At 37.1% G+C, this 21,643-nt stretch overlaps 1 protein-coding gene across 11 annotated transcripts in view; it reads left to right on the forward strand.

Moving 5' to 3' along the window:
- The window catches only part of SBF2 (SET binding factor 2), a 500,875-nt gene that overhangs the window by 187,238 nt on the left and 291,994 nt on the right, over window positions 1-21,643 (forward strand). Inside the window, exon 1 of one of the 11 annotated variants that reach the window (XM_072619464.1) lies at window positions 1,778-7,226. The exons of 9 other annotated variants lie outside the window; for them this stretch is intronic. The gene's annotated coding sequence lies outside the window, so the exon portion shown is untranslated. Of the gene's footprint in view, window positions 1-1,777; window positions 7,227-21,643 lie in introns of those variants that run through there. One more of the 11 variants, XM_072619466.1, reaches the window with a different exon arrangement.

Consider the following 21,643-nt stretch of genomic DNA (forward strand, 5'->3'; position numbering starts at 1 on the left):
GTCTTGTCCCAGCTGTGCTGCATGGCCAAGGCTGAGATGAATTCCACTCTGATCCCAGTGTGAAAGACCTTTCCTTCCGGTCTTCCAGGCTGTCTTGATCTGGAAATCTCTTTCGCTCTGTCATTTTGTGGCTTTTCCTGCTCATCATTTCTTAAAGCCCAGTAGTATTACATCACTATCATATACAGCTTGTTCAGCCATTCCCCAACTGATGGACATCCCCTCAATTTCCAATTCTTTCCCACCACTAAAAAAGCTGCTATAAATATTTTTGTACACATAGGTCATTTTCATTTTTGTTTTTTATCTCTGGGATTTAGTCCCAGTAATGGTATTACTTGGTCAAAGAGTATGCATGGTTTTATAGCATAATTCCACATTGTTCTCCAGAATAGTTGAATCAGTATACAACTTCACCAATAGTACATTAATGTTTTAATTTTCCCACATCCCTTCCAGTGTTTATCATTTTCCTTTTCTGTCATATTAGACAATCTGACAGGTGTGAGGTAGCAATTAAGAGTTGTTTTAATTTGCTTTTCTCTCCTCAGTAGTAATTTAAAGCATTTTTATATGACTATAGATAGCTTTGATTACTTTGTCTGAAAACTTCCTGTTCAAATCCTTTGACCATTTATCATTTGAGGAATGGCTCTTATTTTTATAAATTTGATTCAGTTTTTCATATGGTTGAGAAATGAAGTCTTTATCAGAGAAATTCAGTGTAAAAAAATTTTTTATGGTAATGATTACCAACTATGTATTTCCTTCCATCCTATTTTTCCCCTGATTATCCTGCTGTCTCTGTCTCCTTTTACGCCGTCCATTCTCAAAAGTGTTATGCTTCTCACTTTCGCCTCCCCCAAACTATCCTCTGTTATGTCCACTCACCCCTCTCCCTTCTCTTATCCTCTTCCCTTCCTACTTTCCTGTGTGGTGAGATAGATTTCTACACCCACATGAGTGTGCATATTATTCCATCTTTGAGCCAGTTCCAATGCGAATAAGATTCATGTGCTCCCTACACCACTTACCTATTTTCCCCTCCACTGTAAAATCTCTTTCAGGACTCTTTTATGTCTGATAATTTATCTAATTCTACCTTTCCCTTTCCCCTTCTCCCAGGGCATTCTTCTTTCTCATCTCTTAATTTTATTTTTTAAGGTAATCATACCATCACATTCAATTCATTCCTGTTTTATGTCTATATATACTCCTTCTGACTGCCCTAATGGTGAGAAAATTTTTAGGAGTTATAAATGTCATTTTCCCATGTAGGAATATAAACAGTTTAACCTTTATCAAATCTCTTTCTTGTTTACCTTTTTATGCTTCTCTTGCATTTTGTATTTGAAAGTCAGATTTCCTATTCAAGTCTTTTCATCAAGAGTGTTTGAAAGTCTTCTTTTTCATTGAATGTCCACTTTTTCCTGTGAAGGATTATACTCAGTTTTGCTGGATAGGTGATTCTTGGTTTTAATCTTAGCATTTTTGCCCTCTGGAATAACATATTCTAAGCCCTCTGATCCTTTCATGTAAAAGATGCTAAATCTTGTGTTATCCTGACTGTGACTTCACAATTTTTGAATTGTTTCTTTTTTTTTTCTTTTTTGCAGTATTTTCACTTTGATCCAGGAGGTGTAGAATTTGACTGTAATATTCCTGGGAGTTTTCATTCCTGGGAATTTTCATTTTGGAATCTCTTTAGGTCAGTTTTCCATGATAATTTTTTGAAGTGTGATATCTAGGTGCTTTTTTTGAATATGACTTTCAGGTAGTCTAATAATTCTTAAATTATCTCACCTGGATGTATTTTCCAGGTTAGTTGTTTTTCCAGTGAGATATTTCACATTTTCTTCTATTTTTTCATTCTTTTCATTTTGTTTGATTGTTTTTTTTGTGTCTCATAAAGTCATTGTCTTCCACTTGCCCAATTCTAATTTTTAATGAACTACTTTCTTCGGTGAACCTTTCCACCTCCTTTTCCATTTGGCCAATTCTGCTTTTCAAGGCATTCTTCCCTTCATTGAGTTTTTGTGCCTTTTTTTTTTTTTAACCATTTGGCCTATTCTAGTTTTTAGGGTGTTATTTTCTTTAATTTTTTTGTGTCTCCTTGATCAAGCTGTTGACTTCTTTTGCATGTGATTTTCTTTCATCATTCTCATTTCTCTTCCCAATTTTTCCTCTGCCTCTCTTGATTTTTAAAATCTTTTTCGAGCTCTTCTATGAGAACAATTCCTATTTTTCTTAGAGGCTTTCGATGCAGGAATTTTGACTTCGTTGTCTTCTTCTGAGTGTGTGTTTTAATCTTCTTTGTTACCATAATAGCTTTCTGTGGTCAGAATATTTTTGCTCATTTTCCAGCCTATTTCTTGACTTTTAGTGGGGCTTTGCTTCTCACGTGGATGGGAAACTGTCCCAAGCTTCAGGTTTTTTTGTACATCTGTTTTCAGAAGTAATTCTGTGGGCCTGTAAGTTTTTGGCTCTTCCAACGTGGTATGATCTAGGGAAAGGTATGTTTACTACTCTCCTGTACTGTATATTGGCAACCATCTTTTCATTCCTGGAACTGTGACCAGGGTCCCTGGTCACTTATGACCTTAAGCTCTGCTGTGCTAGTGTTCCTCCTTGCACTGGGACTCAGACACAGGACTGGGACCAAGATTTGAGTATAGGCATTACAATAGAGGAATAAAAATCACCCAACTTTGAAATTTTACCTCAAACTAGAAAAGGATAATGAATGCTAGAAGGATTGTAGAAAGATAAGTACACAAATAGGCTATTGGTGGAACTGTGCATTGCTCCAGCCATTTCTGGAAAGCAATTTGGAAGGATTCTAACAAGGTGATTAAAAATGACCATATTCTTGGAACCAAAGATATCACTGCTAAGCATATACCCCAAGGAAGTCAGGGACAGAAAGTCCCTATATATTCCAAAACACATTTAACAACTCTTTAGTAGCAGCAAAGAACTAGCAACACATTAGATGTCCATCAATTAAAGAATACTGAATTAATTGTGGTGTATGAATATAATGAAATATTACTGTGCTATGACAAAAGATGAATATGAAAAAGTCAGAGAAGCATGAGAGAACATATGAATTGGTACAAATCAAGTCAAAAAGCCTGTGGTAAGATCTAGGAAAACCAGACCACCTGGCTTAGGCATTTCTACCTGGAAGAGTACTGAGAAAAAACTTCAACTAGAAAACCTACAGGAGTGCTAAGGTGTATTGCTAGGGACAGTGTGCTCTCAGAGGACTAAAAGTCAGGAGCTTTGGGGTCCCCAACTTTGGCAGATAATTTATTGTAGGAGAGGTGGAGAGGCAAAGCTGACAACAAGGAAAATTATATTTGTCTGCATTTGGTTCCCAAATAATGCAAAGAAGTTGATGGTTTCAAAGTGTCTCTAGGAAATGCACATTGTTAAAACCCCAGTAGAGGAGCCATCTATAATTCCCAAACCAAAGTCCCTTTAAATCTCAATTTTGTACCTGACATACTATTCAATGAAATTTTATGAGTATCTCCTTGCCTCATGCACATGACTACAGTCAAGTTTATTGTAAATATAAATTAGCAGCAATTCTTATTTCTTTGTTCAGATGCTTCTCAAATCACTTGTCAAACCCTTGATGATGAATTCTCACAATAACCTTTGAGGCTAAATTATCCTCCTTATTTCATAAATAGTAAACAGAGGATAAGTGATTTTCTTGGAGTTTCAACGAAAACAGTTTAAGAACTGCTTGAATTCTGTAGTCTAGGTTGGGGGGAGGGAATGATGTTTCTGTATCTGCTGTCTTTGTGATACTTAGTAAGTACACCTTTTGTGAATGCTTAAAAAAAGGAAGTGATGTAAGAAGGCAACTCTTTCCCTGTTTTGTAGAGTTTGGAGACCATACTTGTGGCACTTAAATAGAACATCAGACCTTCTCAATATGTACATTAGTTTTCCTAAAGTATTTATTTTCTCTTTTTTTCTTTGTTATAAGAGATACAGTTTTCTGCAAGAGGGAGGGAGTATATTATGAAATGTAAGTTATGTAAAAACAAAAGATACTAATAAAAAAATTTAAGGGCAAAACATAAAAAGGTTAAAGTCTGCTTACATATGATTGTTCTTTTTCATGTAATAGTAGTGTTTAAGTGTGAATTTGTGGGTTAAGGGTCCAACTTCTCTGTTAAGTGTTGTCAAGCATCAGACCCTAAACAGACACCCCCACCCCATATAAAAAAACAAATGTCCAGGCACCTGGTCTAAAATATGAAACAAGTTTGAAAAGCTAGTACGTGATTTGGACAAAATTTGAACCAGATGATCTCTGTGGCCCTTGCAGTTCTGCAGTTTTGTGATTGTCCAGTTCTGATTTGGAAATCAGAGATATTCCCTCATAGATCATCTTGGTTTTTAAGATGTCTGCTCTTCTGGCATGAACCATTTATCAGTGTCCTTAAAAATCTGTTTTTCTTTTATTTTTGGACAATCTATTGAATTCAAAAATAGATACTTGAATTCCCATTTAGTGTGAATTACTTCATACCATGTATGCTATGACACACTAGTTGGACACCTAAGAAAGGACCACCTAGGGACACATATAATTCAAAATACAGTTGTGCAACTTGAAGAAGATATAGTGCCTTTCTCCTATACAGTTATACTGTCAGTAATCACAAAAAATGCTTTGGCATTAAATATGTCAGTAACGTTTCCAGAATGATCTGTCTAGGAAATCTGATCCCAAATTTTCTTTAGCAAATAATTAGAGATGAGTTATTTGATACATAAAATGTTATTATTGTAGCTTATAAAAAAGCTTGGTGTTTAAAATCTTGTTTTAAAGAAAGAATTTTAATACTTGTTACAAACCTAGACTTGATTGTGCAGTTGATATTTTAAGACATGAGCCTAAAATGTACAAATATTAAAAAAATTTAGATGTGTTAGCATGACTGTTTTCTGCTAAGAGCCAGTGCTCAGCAGATTGAGCATTATGTGCCAAGAAATTTAATATTAGCAGCACATAGATTTTGGGAAAACAGATTTGAAAGGGCTCAGGGTAGGATAGGCAGGCCCAAAATTCAACAGTTGGTATTAGCACAGGTGAGAGGAGATGTTCTCAGTAATGATGTTCTGAAGACAAAAACTACTTCCAGTGAGAAGGAAAAGAGGGAATTGTCTAAAGAGCACAGACATCTAGGAAACGTAGCAATCAAATTGTATTTTTAAATCTATGTCCTGAAGATGAATTGAAGCATGGGAAGGTAATGGAGAATGAATACCTAAGTGTTGCACAATCCTGAGAAAATCATGACAGGTGTACTAAAGATAAGAGTGTGAGCTGAGACTGATGAGGAAACCTCAGCACCACAAAAAGTATTGTTTTGTTTTAAGCTGTACTGGGAAAAGCAGTATTAAAGAAGGAATAGATCTGCTTCTCCAACTGGGATAAGGGAGTGGTAGAAAATGACAGAGAAAATACAGAAGTATTCCCGTCTTATTTTGCATTGTTTTCTCTGCCAAGGAGAATATTTTTTGAATCGGAAAGGACAAAATTAAATCAGCTAATTACAATATTGATAGTCACAATAAGAAATGAAATAGTAAGAGAACCCCACATTGTCCATGTTGAGTTTGTCACCATTTTCAGATCATATTCGTTGTAGGGTACTGTAAAAAAACCAGAAGATAAGATCTTTGTTTTGATGACTTTTGAAAAATAATGATAGTAGTTAGCATGCATATAGCACTCTAAGTTTTACAAAGTGCTTTCCATATTTTCTTTCATTTAGTCCTTACAAGCATCTCCATTTTGCAGATGAAGAAGCTGAGGATGACTGGTATTAAGTGAGTTTCTGAGTCACAGAGCTAGTAAGTGTCAGAGAAGGGATTTGTACTCCTGACCTCGAGTCCAGCACTCTATCTGCCATGACATCTGGCTGCTTATCACCAGCAGACTGGAGAAGAATCAATGATGTTCCAAATTTTTAAAAATGGAGAGAATATGTAAACTCTAGACCAGTTAGTTTGGTTTCAGTTTCTGTAAAATTCTTGAATCTATTATTTGAGAAATAATTAGTAGTTTCTAGAAGAGAAAGCAGTGGTTATAAGAAGCCAACTTGCCTTCATCAAGAACAGGTCAGGCCAAACTAATCTCACTTCCTTTTTGAAAGGCATACTAGATTGGTAGACATGTAAGACACATTAAGCTTATTTATATTTCAGTAAAGCATTTACCTAATTCTCTCATGTTATTCTTATGGAGAAATTGGACACAGAAATGAGAGATAGATAATAGTATCATTAGGAGAATCCAGAACAGATTGAATGTCCAGATTTAAAGATTACCCATTAATGATTGGAAAGAGTTCTTTAAAGGAGGCTGCCAAGAATCTGTGGTTTTCTTTGTACTGTTTAAAATTTCTGTCAGTGATTTGAATAATAGCATAGATAATATGCATATAAAATTTACAGCTGACAAAAAGCCAGAAGGGTTAGCTAAGAAATTGGATGGAAGGATAGAAATAGACGAAATCCAATAAAATGAAATGTAATCAGAATAATGTAAAATCAAGATGTAAAATTCAAAATGTCAACCTAATAAATACAAGAGAGGTTGGTATGTCTAGATAATAATTAACCTGAAAAAGATTTGAAGTTTTTTGTGGACTACAAGCTTATTATGAGTTAACAGTATGATATTGTCGATATCCAAAAAAACGAGTGCAATTGTAGCTGTACTAAGAATGGTATTATGCTAAGACTGTGGAGTGATATTATCATTTTATTCTGCCCTGGTCAAATCACATCTGGAATATTGTTCATGAGTGCCACATTTTAGGAAGAACGTTGATTACCTGGAGTTGCTCCAGAGTCAGGCTTCCAGGACGATCAACATTTATGTGAAATTATGTTACATGAGAATGAGTTAAAGCAAGTGAGGAAGGTTAACCAAGAGCAGAGAAGAGTTAAGGGGTAGGGAGAGTAGGATATAGTAGATCAAGAGGATCATACTCATTCTGCTTTGACTTAGAAGTAAGTAGAAGCAGGGGTTCAAAATATAAAAGAATGAGGATAGAGAGAGAGTTCTGAGCCTTGTGAACAGCCAATGAGAATTCTGCGAGTCAGAAGATGATGGCATGTCATAGGCAAAATAGAGCATGGAGACCAGTGATACTGCATCTCAGTGTACGTAGGGGAAGAGGTAGTGTAAGGTAAGTATAAGTGTAAGACTTAAAGTAGGAAGTAGGTGAAGGGGTGAGATTATTGAGGGCTTAGAAACAAAATAAAGGTCTTTATATTTTATTCTGGAGGCAATAAGGAGCCATTAGAAATATTTAACTAGGGAGGGGGACATAGTCAGGCTTACTCTTTAGGGAGATCAGTTTGACAAGGGAAGAAAGAAGACATAAAATTACTCCCCCACCCACCTCTTGCCCTTCTTTCTCTTTCCTTCCACCCTTAGTCTCTTAGTTTAAGCAATAATTTTTCATGGTGTTCTTTTCTTTTTTTTAGGTCATTCTTTATTTTGGTCTTCATTGTTCTTCCTTTGTGTTTGTTGAATTTTTATCCAATTCATGTGCTATGCCCTTACTTGTTCCATAATTCTTTCTTTTTCCCATAAAGATCAGAGTTTCTGAAATACACATTTAATTACTCCCATCCCATTTCTCTGTTATTACTTTTGTAAGTCTTACTCTCCTTTTTTAATTTCTACTGTACCTCATTCTTAGAAATATCAATTCATAAAGAAATCAGTGTTAAAGGAAGGATCGTTGTATTGTAGGAAATATTCTGTGTTGTAGAAAATACTCACGATGGCCAGTCTTACCTCCTATCCTAACCATGTTCATTTACCTCTTCTAAGGCCAAGTTATCCTATTTCTCTTTCTGTCTCTTTCCCTGTACCATTGATGGTGCTTGTTGCCCTTACCCAACTACATCTGCTCTCCATGGGTTGGATAGCATACATTTTTCTTTTTGAATTTAATTTTTTATTATTTGATAGAAATCTATTTTCTCTCTTTTTAACCTCCATTTGGAAAAAACAAAAACAAAACTCATGTATCAAATATATGTAATCAAGCCAAACAGTCACCTCTGTCATATGCCCAAAAAATAGATCTCAATCTGTGCCTTGAACTTCATTATGGTTCCTTTGGAATTATGGTTGATCAAAGCATTCATTAGGGCCTTTAAGTTTTTCCAAAGTTATTTACCAGATTATTTCCCCATCATTTTTCTCTTCCTCCATTCCCAGTTCATTTTATTTCTTCTTCCTTTCTTTTCTTTTCTCTTTAAAAGATCATCAAGACATAACAAAGCCATACCCAGGCCTTTTATCTTACTTAACTCCCTCTATAACACCCTGATGTTATTAGGATTTGGGGGGATACTTGTGTCATGTCCCTGTATTAGAATGTAAATACTCTGAGCCAAGATGGCAGAGTAGCAGGAAGCAGTATAGTGAACTCTGCCTCCCTCTGCTTATTCCTCCTGTGTCAAACTGAATTCTTTTGGGAAGTCCAAGAAAAAGTCACAATAAATCACTTTTTCAGGCCAGGTCAGCCTAGAGAGATGGAGATCTGTGAACAAGGGGGATGGTGTCTGGCCAGGAGTGTGTGCCACATTGGTCATTCTGTCACTCAGGAAAAGGTTGTGTATTGGGCAAGAGGAAGTCACAGACCAATATCAGGACATTATGACAGGCTTGGGTATCATCTGACTTCCTCTAGACTTCAAAACCATGCCTATTTTTTCATGCTGGCTTATCTTGGAATTTCCTTTTGCACCTGGGGTCTTCTCACTCAAGAACAGCCTGCCATCCCAGCCCACTCACCATGAACACAAAGCCTACCTCCACCCCTTCTCAGATTGGTGAAGTTCCTCCTCAATCCTCTAATTTGTGGAGGAGCCAAGGTTGGCTTTTGGGCCCTTTACTTCAGGTTTTCAGCTCTATTTTGTGAGTTGTGTTTCTATATTAGAATGTAAGCTCTCTCAGTGAGTTGAACCAACCATTCTGGAGAGCAATTTGGATTTAAACGTAAAGGGCTATAAAAATGTGCATACCCTTTGACCCAGAAATACCCCTTCTAGGGTTGTATCTCAAAGAGATCACAGAAATGGGGAAAAGACCCACATGTGTAAAAATATTTATAGCAGCTCTTCTTGTGGTAGCTAAGAACTGGATATTGAGGGAATACCCGTCAGCTGGGGAATGGCTGAGCAAATTGTGGTATATGAATGTAATGGAATACTATTGTGCTGTAAGAAATGATGAATAGGCAGGCTTCAGAAATAACTGGATAGACTTATATGAACTGATGCTGAGTGGAGTGAGCAGAACCAAAACATTACATACAGTAGCAGACACAGTGTGAGAAGACTGTTCGTGATAGACTTAGTCCTCCACAGCAAAGCAAGGACCTAAAGCATTTCCAAAGGACTCATGATGCAAAATGCCATCTATGTCCAGAGAGAGAACGATGGAGTCAGAACGCAGAATGAAGCAGACTGTTTTCTTTTATGTTATGTTTGGTTTTGGTTTTTCTCATGGTTTCTCCCATTTGCTTTAATTCTTCTATGCAACATGACTAATGTGAAAACATGTTTAATAGGAATGCATGTGCAGAGCCCATAGAAGAGTGCATGCTGTCTTGGGGAGGGAGCAGGGATGGAGAGGGGAGGGAGGGAGAGAAAATTTAAAACTTATGGAGGTGATTGTTGGAAATTGAAAACAAATAAATAAATTTGAGGAGGAAGAAAAGAACTTAAGCTCCTTGAGGGCAGGAGCTGTCTTTCTTTTAGCTTTGAGTTGACCTTCCATAGAACTAGTCTGTTAGTACTTTCTATCTTGAACAGAGACTAAGAGGAGCAGTGGATGAGTCCAGAGTTCAAGAGATCCTATTTTATTGTTGGTTTGCTTTCACACTTGGGTCTTAGAATTTGTGTGCAAGAAAAGATACATCATGAATGGAGAGACATTTCAGAACCATTTTGTAATTTAGATGTGACAGGTAGAGTTTTTATAGAAGGCTTTTTCTTATCCTCAAGTTGGAGTTGGCTTACTCTGGAGGCTGAAGCTAGCAGTAGAATGATTAAAGGTTGCAATATTGTTTTGAAAGTGCTGCTTGTCACATGGTTTGAGGTATTATGTACTATATTTATTTATAGGTATAGAGTAATTACTGAGGATCCCATAAATATAACTACAGCTAACTTGGCATTGACATGCTAGTTCTTAAAAGAGGAATGATACGTTGTGCACAGAATTACTCCAGAAAATATAAATCATTACTATATGTTTGAAGAACAGTTTACAAGTAAATGCTAATAAAGTGTCATTCAGTTTTGAAAAATCATAGTTTTAAAGGAACTTTTGGCACATATTTTTATTCAATATGACTTGGTACATCTTTTAATTAAAATGTCATATTTGGGTAGAAAGATTTATTAAATAAAAATACTGGGGGAGGGAGGGAGCCAAGATGGCAGAGTAGAAAGACATACATATGCTAGCTCCAAACCCACAGCCCATAAATTACCTGTAAAGACAAACTCCCAACAAATTCTGGAGCAGTAGAAGCCACAGAACAATGGAGTAGAGGAGATTTCTGTTCCAGAGAGCCCTGAAAAACTGACCCGAAGAGTCCATCGCGCACTGGACCCGGAGTGGAGCCCAGCCCTGCTTTGGCCGCACAGCACCGAGACGAGCGGATCCAAACAGGCTTCAGGGACAGAATCTCCAGCGGCCACGCAGGTCCCTCCACTCACAGATGATAAGGGTCAGTGAGAGAGTCTTTTTGGGTGGCCGAGAGGGGAGTGGGGTGTCCCCGTGCCTCGGGCCCCCTCGGGAGGCAGCAGCGGGGGCAGCAGTGGACAGGGGCTCCCAAAGCAGGCAGGAGCTCGAATCCATTGCTGAAAGTCTCTGCATAAACCACCTGAGGGAACTGAGTCCCCCGTGTGGCAGCCCTGCCCCCACCTGAGCATCTGAACTTAATCTCACACTGAATAGCAGCCCTGCCCCCGCCCAAAGCCCTGAGGCTGGAAAGCAGCATTGGAATCTCAGACCCCAAGTGCTGGCTAGGCGGATCTGGAGGCCAGGTGGGTGTGAAGAGGAAGCTCAGAAGTCAAGTCACTGGCTGGGAAAATGCCCAGAAAAGGGAAAAAAAATAAGACCATAGAAGGTTACTTTCTTGGTGAACAGATATCTCCTCCCTTCCTTTCTGATGAGGAAGAACAATGCTTACCATCAGGGAAAGATGTAGAAATCAAGGCTTCTGTATCCCAAACATCCAAAAAAAATATTCCATTATCTCAGGCCATAGAAGAGCTCAAAAAGGATTTTGAAAATCAAGTTAGAGAGGTGGAGGAAAAACTGGGAAGAGAAATGAGAGAGATGCAAGAAAAGCATGAAAAGCAGGTCCACACCTTGCTAAAGGAGACCCAAAAAAATGCTGAAGAAAATAACACCTTGAAAAATAGGCTAACTCAACTGGCAAAAGAGGTTCAGAAAGCCAGCGAGGAGAAGAATGCTTTCAAAAGCAGAATTAGCCAAATGGAAAAGGAGGCTCAAAAGCTTCCTGAAGAAAATAGTTCTTTCAAAATTAGAATGGAACAGATGGAGGCTAATGACTTTATGAGAAATCAAGAAATCACAAAACAAAAACAAAAGAATGAAAAAATAGAAGATAATGTGAAATATGTCATTGGAAAAACAACTGACCTGGAAAATAGGTCCAGGAGAGACAATTTAAAAATTATGGGCCTACCTGAAAGCCATGATCAAAAAAAGAGCCTAGACATCATCTTTCATGAAATTATCAAGAAAAACTGCCCTGAGATTCTAGAACCAGAGGGCAAAATAAGTATTCAAGGAATCCACTGATCACCGCCTGAAAGAGATCCAAAAAGAGAAACTCCTAGGAACATTGTGGCCAAATTCCAGAGTTCCCTGGTCAAGGAGAAAATACTGCAAGCATCTAGAAAGAAACAATTCAAGTATTGTGGGAATACAATCAGGATAACACAAGATCTAGCAGCTTCTACGTTAAGGGATCGAAGGGCGTGGAATATGATATTCCAGAAGTCAAAGGAACTAGGACTAAAACCAAGAATCACCTACCCAGCAAAACTGTGTATAATACTTCAGGGGGAAAAATGGTCTTTCAATGAAATAGAGGACTTTCAAGCATTCTTGATGAAAAGACCATAGCTGAAAAGAAAATTTGACTTTCAGACACAAGAATGAAGAGAAGCATGAAAGGGTAAACACCAAAGAGAAGTCACAAGGGACTTACTAAAGTTGAACTGTTTACATTCCTACATGGAAAGACAATATTTGTAACTCTTGAAACTGTTCAGTATGTGGGTGGGTGGTAGGTGGGATTACACACACACACACACACACACACACACACATACACACAGCACAGAGTGATTTGAAGAGGATGGGATCATATCTTAAAAAAATGATATCAGGCAGTGAGAGAGAAATATATTGGGAGGAGAAAGGGAGAAATGGAATGGGACAAATTATCTCTCATAAAAGAGGCAAGCATAAGACTTTTTAGTGGAGGGAAAAAGAGGGGAGGTGAGAGAAAAACATGAAGTTTACTCTCATCACATTCCACTAAAGGAAGGAATAAAATGCACACTCATTTTGGTATGAAAACCTATCTTACAATACAGGAAAGTGGGGGAGAAGGGGTTAAACAGGATGGGGGAGATGATGGAAGTGAGGGCAATGGGAGGAGGGAGCAATTTGAAGTCAACACTTGGGGAGGGACAGGATCCAAAGAGAGAATAGAAGCAATGGGGGGCAGGATAGGATGGAGGGAAATATAGTTAGTCTTACATAACATGACTATTATGGAAGTCATTTGCAAAACTCCACAGATATGGCCTACATTGAATTGCTTGCCTTCCAAAGGGAATGGGAGGGGAGGGAGGGATGAAGAGAAGTTGGAACTCAAAGTTTTAGGAACAACTGTTGAGTATTGTTCTTGCATACAACTAGGAAATAAGAAATACAGGCAATGGGGTATAGAAAGTTACCTGGCCCTACAGGACAAAAGAGAAGATGGGGACAAGGGAAAGGAGGGATGATAGGAGAGAGGGCAGATTGGTGATAGGGGCAATTAGAATGCTCGATGTTCTGGGGTGGGGGGAGGGGAGAAATGGGGAGAAAATTTGGAACCCAAAATTTTGTGAAAATGAATGTTAAAAGTCAAATTAATTAATTAATTAATTAAAAGAAAAAAAGAAAAAGAAAAAAAGAGAAAAATTGTTTGTTCCTGTCTTATGTCCATTTATCAATTAAAGAATATCTTTTATTCTTTTTTTTACTTTAAATAGTATTTTATTTATTCTAATTACATGTAAAGACAATTTTTAACGTTAATTTTTTATTAAATTTTGAGTTCCAAATTTTCTCCCTTCCTTCCTTTCCTCAACCCTCTCTAAGACAGTAAGCAATTTGATATAGGTTATATATACTCACACATGTGAAACATTTCCATGTTAGTCATGTTGTGAAAGAAATGGAGCAAAAGAAAAAACACCAAACAACGTGAAAATAAGTATGCTTTGATCTGCATTCATACCCTGTCAGTTCTTTCTCTGGATGTGGATGGCATCTTCCATCATGAGCTTGTGCACAGTGCTCTCCTGGCTCTGCGGTCTTCACTCTGCCTCAGTTCGTCTGCATTCTGCCTGCTCGTTGTTTCTTACAGCACAGTTGGATTCCATTACATTCATGTACCACAGCTTGTTCAGCCAGAGAATGTCTGTTATTCCTGTAAATTTAAGTTTGTTCCTTATATATCTTTAAAGTGAGTTCATTTTCAGTGAAACTTGATGGAATTTTTTTTTTTTTTGGTCTTCTTAATGATTTTAGCTTTTAGTTTTTGCTGCTTTGGTTCTGTTTGCATAAAACCCTTTTAATTTCTCATAATCAGAATTGACTGTATTATCCTCTGTCATCTTTCCACTCCTTGTTTCCTCACTTGTATATTCTGTTCTGTCTAGATAAGAAAGGTGATTTCATATTACCTTTAATTTATGATATTACCTTTTATGACTAAGTTATATGTCCATTTAGACATATTTAGTCCGTTATCTTGGTTTGTAGTGTGATGTGTAGATCTATATCTAGTTTCTGCCAGAAATCATTCCAGTTTTCTTAGCAGTTTTTGTCAAATAATGATTCTTACCCCAGTACCTGAAGTCTTAGGGTTTATCAAACACTGCAGTATTGTACTTATTTGCTTCTATGTTTTGTGCAACTAATCTATTCTACTTATTGATTTCTCTATTACTGAACCAGTACCTGATAAGTTTAATGATTACCATTTCATGGTAAAGTGTGAGATCTGGTCCTGAGACCCCTTCTTTCTCACTTTTTTTTTTTCAATATTCCCATATTTCTCATCATTACCACCATAACCACCATGTGCTCTCAGACACTAATGGAGACAGGCTAGGACAATGAACCCAAGAGCCTTGGGTATAGCGATGCTTCCAGCTCAGTTTTCTCATCCATCATGCTGGGAAACAAGCCCTATGGAGATGCACCTGCTCCTTTAGGTGCAACAGCCAAAACCACTAAAAACAAAGAAAGGAAAGTTCTTATCACTAAAGTCTTTGGCGTTGTCAAATGATTTCACATCAGAAAAGACATCCCAGAAAAATTGTTACCATCTGCTTTGCCACTGCACTCTGTTGAACATAGCTGAAACATAGCTGAAAACTGCCCATACGTGTTGTCTCCTCTCTAAAAATGTAAGCTTCTTAAGCTCAGGGACTAGTCTTACTTTTGGTTTGTTTTCCCAACACATAGAATAGTGCTTTGCACATAGTAAATGCTTAATAAAAGTTTATTCATTCGTTCACTCACTATTGGGATTCTTGACTTTTAGTTTCTCCGAATGAGTTTCATTATTATATTTTTCTAGATCTATAAAGTAATTCTTCAGTAATTTTGGCTGGTGGTGTCATTTTATTATGCTGGCTCAACCTATCCATGAGTGATTAATATTTCTGCAATTATTTAAGTCTACATTTCTGTGAAGGATGTTTTGAATGTTTCTCTCTTCTATACATGTCTTTATAAAAGTCTCAGTTTATGAGTTCTCAGTGTGTTCTTATTGGTCTCCAAAGTAATAAGGATTGAAGGGATTAGAACAGCAAGTGGTTCATTGTGGGAATTGAGTGAACCACACTAATTCCATCTTTGGACTCTAGAACTAGAGTTAGCTCAGTTTATTTTCTCTTCAGTTATGGATCTATTATAAATTTGGCCTTATGAGAAAATTTTATTTAGTTGTGGGAACTGGGATAAAACCATGTTGCATTGTTTGAACCTGGCCTTATGTGGCTGGGAAGGTGGATCAACCCACCTGCTGTTTAGAGACCTTTAACTAAGAACCTAGGTAATGTTGACCAGAAACCCAATCAGACCAAAAGATTGATGCAAGGAGTACATCTCAAGAAACCCATATGTCTTATCTGAAAACTGGCTCATCACTAATCAGTCAGTTATTGTTTCCATGTTCCTTTGATTGAATACAGAAACCTACAGGGTTTCAGGGAATTATACCTGTTCACTTCCCCCTCCCCCCCAACTTGGAAAGTCCCTAATCTTCCCTCCAATTAGAAATCAGATTACCTAATGTATTGTTTCCTTTAATTAATTGGCCTTATTTTATTAATGGTTTTAATGTATGAAAGTCTCAATTGGGTTCCAGTCCTAAACTGAGGAGATCCTGTCTCAGTTTGCTAGGCACCTGTAAATCAACATGCTCAGAAGACCATTTCTTTCTTCAGTCATTTCATCTTTTCTCTGCCACACTAACAAACATTTATTAAGGACCTACTATGTGCAATGCACTGGAAATACAAAGACAAAGTGAGAACCGGTACCTGGCTTGAAAGAGTTTATATTCTATTGTTTCTTTAGACAGTTCCCTACTTTACCTTATCAGGGTTATTATGGGGGGGGGGGCAGGGTTTACTTGCATCTTTGAATATTAATTCCTTAAGATCTCCTTATCCTCTTTGGTCAGCTTCTCCTACAAAATACTAGTACACAAGACTAATCCTTTCTCTGAAAATTTGCAATGTATTTTCATGTAGCACTTATGTCAGACTTTCCATAACTTTCCTATCTTTTACCATCAGGAGTTCTAGGATAGAGTAGTCATTTGCCCCTAAAGTTCCTGTCATTTTTTAGCAAATCTATTTTGTTTGTCAAAATCAGATATAGAATAGCAGTTCCCCCTTATTACCTCTTATACCTTCAGAAAGATGAAATTACCATTAAGATAAGATATACATTTATCATCAGGGAGAGTATTCTCATAGATGCCTGTATAGTTAAAGCCTCTAATCACTTCACATAATGCTTCTATATCATGTTTGTGATGTTTCACTAGTTCCTCATTTCAGTCTTTCTCCTAGCCAGCTGGTCTGCAGTATATGTCTGCAAGTCTCACTTCTATTTTTGCTTCCATTGAACTTCATCCAAACAGAAAATACTGCACTACTATGCACAAATACTACAAAACTACAGTTTCATCAACACAAAAATGACCCATGTTGGTCTCAGAGAAGAGATGAGAAAATGCATCTTTTCTCTTTTCCTTGGACAATTACTGTGGATGGTGGCTGCAGAAAGTTGTCTAGAATATCAGTCACAATTCCTGTTTCCGATGGTTTGCCTTAACTCTTTTTCTTTGTTATTAAGGAAGCTTCCCTAGTTGAGTGAGTAGTGGAGTATGTGTGGAAATGACAGTAATGCAGAAAAAGAAAAGTAATCAATAAAACTTTAATTGACAGTAAATAAAAGTATTTAATTAAAAGTAAAATAAGAGGTTAGGACTAGGTGATCTCACAGGTTCTGTCTAGTTCTAACATAGTGAGTCTATGGAAACTAAAAGACTATTCCTTGAACTTCAACTGAGATAATTCAGGAAACTATTATTACTGTGTAATGTGATGAAACTTTATATTTGCAGTAACCAACAAAAAAATACAACCCATGGGAATATGGAGAAAATTTCCAGTCACATACATGGCTTATTTTCCAGGAAGTGCTATGAGTTTTTTAGAGGAATGTAGGCATTAGAAAACTCAATAGCACCATGTATTTCCTTCAAAGATAATTGTGATACTTCTAAAGAAGGAGAAGTTATTATGTCAGAGGTATCAGATACTCTATGAGCAGACTATGTGTGGCCCACAAGATTCACAAGTACTGCCCCAATTTTAAAATGTATTTGGAAAATATTTAACAGAATACATAAAAATATAATAAAACATGGCTGATGTTAATACTTTGTTTTCTAAGTAAATTATGTACTCATAGGGAATCCTTATATATGTTTTAGTGGTCTCCATTTCTCTTTGAGTTTGGCACCATGCTTTTTGATCAACTTAGCATTTATAGAAATAATAAATTATTGCCGAAGTACCGTATTGCCTTCTCATGGACCAAACCCATGTTACATCATAGGCTGCAATGTGTATTTTTGTCATAGAGTACATTCTGCTTGGAAACAGAGAATGGGAATTTATCTTTAAACTTGGAACATCTTATTCTCCTGGGGTGAATATTCTGAATTAAGAATAAAAACATCTCATGATTCACAACAGGCCTACAAAATGAGAATCAACATCTGTAATGAGAAGTGATAAAGATAAAAATGGAAATGTTTTCTCCTTACTATGGGAGTGGATATTTTGTATTTCCTTTTGTTGACTGCTCTATTGAGTGTGGAAAAGGGAGACTTCTAGAAAAAAATTTTTAATGTTTTATTTTACATTGTTATTAAAGTAGGTTAATTGCCATTTATTCTAAATTGCTATCTGTTTTAGCTGATTTCTAATAGTACTCCTGGGTGTTTTTTACTATGTGGATATCTTTATCTTTTCCAGGAATTTCCATCATTCCTTTGTCATTTTTAATTCATTAATAAGCATATGAATCATATGATTCATTATTTGTAGACACTTATTGGTACATTAATGTTCTTCAGATTTTGTTATTTTCAGGGATTCTAGAAGCCATTAATTCCAGAAAATTCTTTGTAATGAAGTTAAATCCCTAGAAGTAGTTATATATCGCATACCTCATCCTGAAAATAAAATGTAAATTAATATTTCCTTTTGGAAGTTTGTTCTTATTCACCAAGAATTTCTTAGGATCATAAAATTTAGAGCTGGAAGGGAATTCAGATATTTTTTCCAATCCCATTACTTTACAGATGAGGAAACTGAGATCACAGTGATTCAAGATCACAATCATAGTAAGTATCAGAACCTGCCTTTAGAGATTAAATTCAGTGTTTTTTGCACATTATACTGATAAGACACCAACTTAATTCAGGCCCTTATCACCTCAAGCAAAATATAACATAACATAGTCAAGCAAAAAATATTCCACATTTGAACATTGCCCATGTCCAACAATGTCTTCCTTATTCTGAATCTTGGGTCCATCATCTCTCTGTCAGCAAGTGAGTAGTGTGCTTCATCTTCAGTCCTTTGGAATTGTGATTAGTCATTGCCCTCATCAGAGCTCTTAAATCTTTTGAAGTTGTTTGGACCGTATTTTATCATTTTATAAATTGTCCTCTTAGTTCTGCTCATTTCACTCTTCATCAGTAGATACAATTATTCCAGGGTTTTTCTGAAACTGTCTGTTTTGTTTTTCATGCTCCATCATAGTATTACATTTATATACCCTGATTTGTTCTGCTATTTCCCAGTTAATGGCATCCTATTAGCTTTCAGTAAGTTGCCATTATAAAAAGTGTCACTATATGTGTTTTTGTATGTGGGACCTTTTCTATTTTATTTGATCTTTTTGTAACATTCCTGCGTCAGAATGTGTACATAGTTTAGTGCTTTGAGCATAGTTGTGAGTTGCTTTCAAGAATGATTGGGTCAATTAGGAGTCCACTAGAAAGGTAAGGTCAAGGATGGGGACTGAGGGAGGAGAAAGAGCAATAGACCAAAAATGTAGCATTTGCTGTTGACTTGTTTTCTTTTAATTTTCGGTGGACTTTTTGGACTTTCCATTTTTTTCTTTTGATTATAATTGTTTTACTTCATTTGACATTTTTTTCAAGGTTTTTGAGGTGGAAGTGTAGAGAACTGGAGTTGGCCACAACTTTTCACGGCTTTCTGATCTCAGGAGCCATGATCCCCATCCACATATAATGTCCCCTCCTTTGTTCTAATTCACAATGTCATAGGGACAAATTTGAATCACTCTGCAAATTATCTGGATATTCTCTTAACTCTGTTCTGCCCATTAATAAGTCTGAATCAATACAGGCAAGATTTCTAATCAGAGTAAGGACAGCTACAGGTAGCACAGAGGGTAAAAGAGCTAGACTTGGAGTCAGAAAGAACTGAGTTCAAGGGGATGGAGCCAACATGGCGAAGTAATAACACAGACTTTCTAGAGCCCTCCCACCAGGCCCAGCCAAATGCCTGTAAAAAATGGCTCTAAGCAAATTCTGGAGCTGCAGAATCCACAGAATGACAGAGTGAAGCAAATCTACAGATCAAGATAACCTGGAAGGTCTCCGGGAAGTTTCTAATATACCATGCGAGAAGCAGAGTGCAGTCCAGCATAGGCCACCCTGGCACAGACAGAACCTGAGTAGGCCTTGGGGAGGCTGAATCTCTCATACCTATGGCAGTTTCCAGACTTCAGGACCCCAAAATGCCGAGGACAAATTGAAAAGTCAGTGGAAAAAGCCTGTGGGACCAGTGTGGGAGAGTGGAATGGTCTGGCCCCAGCCCCAGGGTGACAGAGCGGGAAAGGGGCAGGGGTGGAAGAACCTGCATCGCAGAAGCAGCAGAGGCAGAGACAGCAACTGTTTCTGGAGCTCTCAGCCCACAGATTGTAGGGGAATCAAGTGGCTGACAGTGTACCCCCCCCAGCCCCACTGGAAGCAGAGCTCTACCTTAAAAAAGAAAGTCAAAGTCAAGTCAAAAGTCAAGTAAATGTCTGGGGAAATGAGCAAAAACTGGGGAAAAAAAATCAGACTATAGAATCTTACTTTGGTGACAAGGAAGACCAAAGCATGCAAACAGAAGAAAATGAAGTCAAAGCTCCTCCATCCAAAGGCTCCAAGAATAATATGAATTGGTCTCAGGCCATGGAAGAGCTCAAAAAGGATTTTGAAAATCACGTAAGAGAAGTAGAGCAAAAATTGGAAAGAGAAATGAGGGTGATGCAAGAAAATCATGAAAAACGAATCAACTGCTTGCTAAGGGAGACCCCAAAAAATGTTGAAGAAAATAACACTTTAAAAAACAGACTAACTCAAATGACAAAAGAGATCCAAAAAGCCAACGAGGAGAGGAATGCCCTAAAAAGCAAAATTGGCCAGATGGAAAAGGAGATTCAAAAGCTCACTGAAGAAAATAATTCCTTAAAGATTAGAATGGAGCAGATGAAAGCTAATGACTTTATGAAAAATCAAGAAATTATCAAACAAAATCAAAGGTGTTAAAAAATAGCAGACAATGTGAAATATCTCGTTGGAAAAGCAACTGACCTGGAAAACAGATCCAGGAGAGACAGTTTAAAAATTATGGGACTACCTGTAAGCCATGATCAAAAAAAGAGCCTAGACATCATCCTTCATGAAATTATCAAGGAAAACTGCCCTGAGATTCTAGAACCAGAGCGTAAAATAAATATTGAAAGAATCCACTGATTACCTCCTGAAAGAGACCCGAAAAGAGAAACTCCTAGGAACATTGTTCTCAAATTCCAGAGTTCCCTGGTCAAGGAGAAAATATTGCAGGCAGACAGAAAGAAACAATTTGAGTATCATGGAAATACAATCAGGATAACACAAGATCTAGCAGCTTCTACATTAAGAGATCTAAGGGCTTGGAATATGATATTCCAGAAGTCAAAGGAACTAGGATTAAAACCAAGAATCACCTGCCCAGCAAAACTTGAGTATAATACTTCAAACTTGAGTATAATACTTAAGGGGAAAAAATGGTAATTCAATGAAATAGAGGATTTTCAAGCATTCTTGATGAAAAGACCAGAGCAGAAAAGAAAATTTGTCTTTCAAACACAAGAATCAAGAGAAGCATGAAAAGGTAAACAAGAAAGAGAAATCGTAAGAGACTCACTAAAGTTTAACTGTTTACATTCCTACACGGAAAGATAATATTTGTAACTCTTGAGACTTTTCTCAGTATTTGGGTAGTTGGAGGGATTATATGCATATAGACAGAGGGCACAGAGTGAGTTGAATAGGAAGGGATGATATCTAAAAAAATAAGATTAAGGAGTGAGAGAAGAATATATTGGGAGGAGAAAGGGAGAAATGGAATGGGGCAAATTATCTCATAAAAGAGGCAAGAAAAAGCTTTTTCTTTTTTTTTTTTAATTTAACTTTTAACATTCATTTTCACAAAATTTTAGGTTACAAATTTTCTCCCCTTTTCTCCCCTCCCCGCCCCAAACACCAAGCATTCTAATTGCCCCTATGACCAATCTGCTCTCTCTTCTATCATCCCTCTCTGCCCTTGTCTCCGTCTTCTCTTTTGTCCTGTAGGGCCAGATAGCTTTCTATACCCCTTTACCTGTATT

This window comes from Notamacropus eugenii, chromosome 6 (assembly GCF_028372415.1).
Source record: "Notamacropus eugenii isolate mMacEug1 chromosome 6, mMacEug1.pri_v2, whole genome shotgun sequence".
NCBI classification, from domain to species: Eukaryota; Metazoa; Chordata; class Mammalia; order Diprotodontia; family Macropodidae; genus Notamacropus; species Notamacropus eugenii.